Consider the following 6,371-nt stretch of genomic DNA (forward strand, 5'->3'; position numbering starts at 1 on the left):
CTGCCTAGCCCCCATGAGGCGCTGCGTGAATTATGGGAGCGACTTCCGGTGCAAAACGGAATTGGCATTTGTTATACATGCTAACAGTGCACGCTAATATATGTTTTTCTCAGTTGCTTCAGATGGTGAGGCAATGAACAATCTTAAAAGCTCTGGAAATGTTTAAAAAGCATTTTCTACACAGTTATAAGGATGGCCGCGTTTTGTTAAATAAAAGATGTGGGCCATAATTGTATTTACCTTAAAGCATCACCGAGCCATGGGTCTTATCTCAACGTCAGGTGAAATACAAACAGCAGGGTGTTCATGTATCACAGGTCAAGGCAGCTCTTGCAGCCGTGCTGCTGCCACACGTTGAAAGGTAAATGTGGATTGTTCTGGTAGTTTTAATGATTATTTTCTACAGTGTATTTGGGAAGGTGGGCGCCCCATCCCCCCACAAAAGTTGTAGTTAAAAATAAATCCATTATTTAGCCTAATGTTAATTTAATAAAAATGACCTAGAACATCCGTAATGAGTTGCTATCGTTTCATTACATTCATCACAATGTGTTTCTTCCAGGTGCATTTGCAACGCCCCAAGGAATAAAGTGGATAGAATCAAAGTATTGCTAGCGATCAATAAGCATTGATTATTGATAAACTGCAGCTTTAAACATGTAGGCTATTCACTCAGAAGTCGTGCTCGATGCCATGACATCATCTCAGCTTGGCTTCAGTGGACGGTTGGTTATCTGCCAGTAACAGGTGAAGGTAGGAAAAGGTAGAAAACATATTTATAAATGTTATAATCAATAAATCGATCAATGAATGAATCAATCAGTGGAGTGTTACCTGTGGGTCTGCGGCGATACACAGACACCATGAGGACGGTGCAGATGAAGTACGGACTGAACACCACCAGGTATCGGACCACGAACAGCACAAGCTGCAGGACGGACCAGGCAGGGGGCGGAGCTCCAGAGGTGGGCGGGGCAGAGCGACGGGGAGGGGTTGAACCTATGAGTGGGGTTGCAAATCACACCTGGTCAGGTAAATATCAGCTCCTGTTTGCAGTGCATCATGGGTATAAACAAACTCTTTGTCAACCTGAGAGTTCTGAATCAAACTCAGTTCAAATACTGTATTTAATGATGGATGCTATTGGTTAGCTTCATAGCTTGCCCCGAATTTTAGCATTGACTTGCTTACAGGTTAGCTGCCTAATGTTTTCAGTTAGCTAAATTTTAACTTAAGGTTAAACTTAGAAACAGGGTCATTCCTATGTTCCCACATCCCTATGTTCCCACATTTCTAACATTTTTTTTTCACTGAAAATTAACCGCCATTCCGACATCCCACCAGTCGGACATAGGCCAATAATTGTCTAAATGGCAACACTTAATTTTCTATCAAACGTCCCGTCATTCCGACAATTTTTGCCTCCTATGGTCAGAACAGTATTTTTTTTTTTTTTTTTTTTTAAACATCCTGCCTTTCCAACAATTCCTTTAATAGAGTATTTTTTCCCCAAAAGATTTTGCACTGGTTGGGTTTAGGCAGTGAAGAAAGGAGTTGGTTAAGTTTAGTAAAAAGACCAGGTAGAGGCTGGACAGGCCAGATAGATCGAGAGAGTCACCTATTTTTCCCCACTGAAAATTAGGTCCTATGTTCCCATAACATCACACCCATAGACATCTTTCCACGCGTAGCAGAGCATGCGCCATGTGAAACATCTCAAATGTGGGAACATAGGGCTGTGGGAACATAAGGCTGTGGGAACATAAGACTGTGGGAACATAAAGCTGTGGGAACATAAGACTGTGGGAACATAAGACTGTGGGAACATAAGACTGTGGGAACATAAAGCTGTGGGAACATAAGACTGTGGGAACATATGGCTGTGGGAACATAAGACTGTGGGAACATAGGGCTGTGGGAACATAAGACTGTGGGAACATAGGGCTGTGGGAACATAAGACTGTGCGAACATAAGGCTGTGGGAACATAAGACTGTGGGAACATAAGACTGTGGGAACATAAGACTGTGGGAACATAAGGCTGTGGGAACATAAGACTGTGGGAACATAGGGCTGTGGGAACATAGGGCTGTGGGAACATAAGACTGTGCGAACATAAGGCTGTGGGAACATAAGACTGTGGGAACATAAGGCTGTGGGAACATAAGACTGTGGGAACATAAAGCTGTGGGAACATAAGACTGTGGGAACATAGGGCTGTGGGAACAAGACTGTGGGAACATAGGGCTGTGGGAACATAAGACTGTGGGAACATAGGGCTGTGGGAACAAGACTGTGGGAACATAGGGCTGTGGGAACATAAGACTGTGGGAACATAGGGCTGTGGGAACATAGGGCTGTGGGAACATAAGACTGTGGGAACATAAGACTGTGGGAACATAAGACTGTGGGAACATAAGACTGTGGGAACATAGGGCTGTGGGAACATAAGACTGTGGGAACATAAGACTGTGGGAACATAAGACTGTGGGAACATAAGACTGTGGGAACATATGGCTGTGGGAACATAAGACTGTGGGAACATAGGGCTGTGGGAACATAAGACTGTGGGAACATAGGGCTGTGGGAACATAAGACTGTGCGAACATAAGGCTGTGGGAACATAAGACTGTGGGAACATAAGACTGTGGGAACATAAGACTGTGGGAACATAAGGCTGTGGGAACATAAGACTGTGGGAACATAGGGCTGTGGGAACATAGGGCTGTGGGAACAAGACTGTGCGAACATAAAGCTGTGGGAACATAAGACTGTGGGAACATAAGACTGTGGGAACATAAGACTGTGGGAACATAGGGCTGTGGGAACATAGGGCTGTGGGAACATAAGACTGTGGGAACATAAGACTGTGGGAACATAAGACTGTGGGAACATAGGGCTGTGGGAACATAAGACTGTGGGAACATAGGGCTGTGGGAACATAAGGCTGTGGGAACATAAGACTGTGGGAACATAGGGCTGTGGGAACATAAGGCTGTGGGAACATAAGACTGTGGGAACATAGGGCTGTGGGAACATAAGGCTGTGGGAACATAAGACTGTGGGAACATAGGGCTGTGGGAACATAAGGCTGTGGGAACATAAGACTGTGGGAACATCGGGCTGTGGGGACATAAGACTGTGGGAACATAGGGCTGTGGGGACATAAGACTGTGGGAACATAAGACTGTGGGAACATAAGGCTGTGGGAACATCGGGCTGTGGGGACATAAGACTGTGGGAACATCGGGCTGTGGGGACATAAGGCTGTGGGAACATAAGACTGTGGGAACATAAGGCTTTGGGAACATAGGCATAGCTAATACTTAGCCTACACTTAGGCCCAATCCCATTTCTCTTTTTTACCCCTACCCCTTGAAACGGAGCTACAAGGGGTAGGGGTAGAAAGTCAACCCCTATGAATGGGCTCTTTGCACATAGCGGCTTGACGTCATATCCGGAACCTGGTAATACGGCTCTCATACTTCCGGCTCACTTCCCGTTTGGCTTAGTGAGCGCGGTAGTCAAGCGACAATGAGTCTCAGTAAAGAGAAAGTATTCTTTCAGAAACAAACGAAGCAATACCACGAACATTGTTGTGTTCCACAGTGCACGGCCTCTTCCAAGTACAACGGTACGTTAAGTTTTCACGCATTTCCGAGCGACGTGGAGCTACGAAAGCGATGGCTAGTGAGTGTTCGTCGGGAACAATACACGATAAGTGGTAACGCTTCCTTTTACGGTACGGTAATTACCAGGTAATTACCAGGTAATAAGATGTATTTACTAGGTAATAACCAGGTAATTAAATGCAATTACATTGTACTTACTAGGTAATTACAAGGTAATTACCCAGTATTTACAAGGTAATTACCCAGTATTTACAGATATTTTTCCTGACTACTACCAGGTATTTACCCAATAATTTCCTGGTAGATACACAGTAATTGTATATTGTAGATTTTAAACCCGGTAGTTAAAAAATATTTACCTGATATTTATCTGGTAAATACCAACAAGTTACCTGGTATTTACCCAATAATTACCAGGTAGATATCCTGATGTGTCTATACGTGACTTTGTTAGGGTGATAATAACTTAGATATTTACCTGGTAATTACCAGGTATTTACTCAAAATGATAGCTACCTTACCTGGTAACTACCACTTATTTACGTGGTAGTTACCTGATATTTACCTGGTAAATATCAACTAGTTACCTAGTATTTACTAGAAATATACGGAAAACTACCAGGTATTTATCCAGGAATTATATATTATGTATTACCAGTCAACCTGTGTAGTGACAGTGAGGGTATAATTTGCAACTATTTACCAAGTAATTACTTTCTAATTACCCAGTAGTTACAATTGACATTATCAGGTAAAACCTTGTGAATTACCCTGTAAGGAAGGTGGAACTGTACTGTAAAAGGAAGCGTGGTTTGTTTCAATGATATTACCATGTACTTTCCTGGTAACTGTAGATTATAATCCTCTGCCCCCCATCAGGGTGTGTAATTTTGAACATGGTACCTGGTAAAAAACTCCCATATCTACCTGATAATTAACAGGTAAATATCAGAGTTTTACAGAGTAGTTACCATGTAAGAAAAGTGGAATTGTACTGTAAAAGGAAGCGTGGTTTGTTTCAATGATATTACCATGTACTTTCCTGGTAACTGTAGATTATAATCCTGTGTAGTTTTGAACATGGTACCTGGCAAAACCTCCCATACCTCCCTGATAATTATCAGGTAAATATCAGGGTGATATCGGAGTTTTACAGAGTAGTTACCATGTAAGAAAGGTGGAATTGTACTGTAAAAGGAAGCATGGTTTGTTTCAATGATATTACCATATACTTTCCTGGTAACTGTAGATTATAATCCTGTGTAGTTTTGAACATGGTACCTGGCAAAACCTCCCATACCTCCCTGATAATTATCAGGTAAATATCAGGGTGATATCGGAGTTTTACAGAGTAGTTACCATGTAAGAAAGGTGGAATTGTACTGTAAAAGGAAGCGTGGTTTGTTTCAATTATATTACCATGTACTTTCCTTTACATAAAGATACAATGCATTTTGTTACACTCTGTGACAAATACGCAAAAACATGTGAACTGTCAAAGAGACTAACTTTAATCCTCTTAATCTGCAAAACAGTGAACTTGAAGAGAGTAACTTCAATACTCTTAAAGGTATACGCAAACATTTTTTTGTGTGTCTCGTCTCACTCCCGAGTCCATGACAGGCAGATAGACACCATCCTTTCAACTGTGCGTGCAGTAACAAGGGAGATACGGGCAGAGCTGGCGCACCGCTAATTAGCTTAGCTCAAACGCTGGAAGTATATAGGTAGTGTTAGCCTGCCTCCACCTAAAGTCACTAATTAGCTTAGCTCAAACACTGGAAGTGTATGGGTAGTGTTAGCCTGCCTCCACCTAAAGTCATCAGAGAAACTCTTCAGCAACTCTAAACGGAAACCGGCGGGCCGATCTTCGTCTCAGAGCTGACAAAACTCTCTGGTAAGACATCTTGAGCGGTCAAATGCCGCTAACGGGACGAGATCGGTCAAAACGGAGGGTTCAAGCAGAGACGGTTATTTTGGTTCAAGCGAGCTACATCGAGGGTAGGTTAGCTTCCTATTTCAAAACAAAAGCACAAATTATATCGTCATGGTTTTCTGTATGTAAAGAGCAACCGGTGATTGGTTGGTCACACCGCAGCTTGAGTAGCGCCGAATTTGTCCTAACAAAATTGTAAACCACAGCTGGTATTTTGACAAATTAACGACACACTGCTGATCTAAACGTCTCCTTTCTCACTTAAAAATGTTTGAAATGTCGATAAAGTGATATATTTACAGAGTTTAGAGCTAAAATGAAATCAGCTTCTGACTGCTGATTTCGGCTCGGGTAGGAGGCAGGCTAACACTACTCATACACTTACAGCGTTTAAGCAAAGCTAATTATGGACGATAGGGGCTCTGCCTTGTTACTGCACGCAAAGTCAAAAGGATGGTGACCTATCTGCTGGTCATGGACTCGGGAGTGAGGCAAGACACGGGAAAAAAATGCTGGCCTATCCCTTTAAGTGCTAAACATACAATAACTTGCATATTAAAAAAGAAAATGAAAAGAAAAACACAAAGTGCAGAGCTTTTTGCCTTCTTCACATGTCCAGTCTACACATTTTGGCAAATTACATCAGTAAAAACTATAACCTATCCACACCCCACCCCACCCAACAGAGATGGGTGCTCCAAGGCTATCCCAGTGATGCTTCTCCCTAGCATGAGGACATACAGGTATTCTGTGCTACTGCTTGTGGTCGCCAGGTACTGCACCATGTTTGTTCCAGGCTGAAGA

Source organism: Trachurus trachurus, assembly GCF_905171665.1.
Source record: "Trachurus trachurus genome assembly, chromosome: 20".
NCBI classification, from domain to species: Eukaryota; Metazoa; Chordata; class Actinopteri; order Carangiformes; family Carangidae; genus Trachurus; species Trachurus trachurus.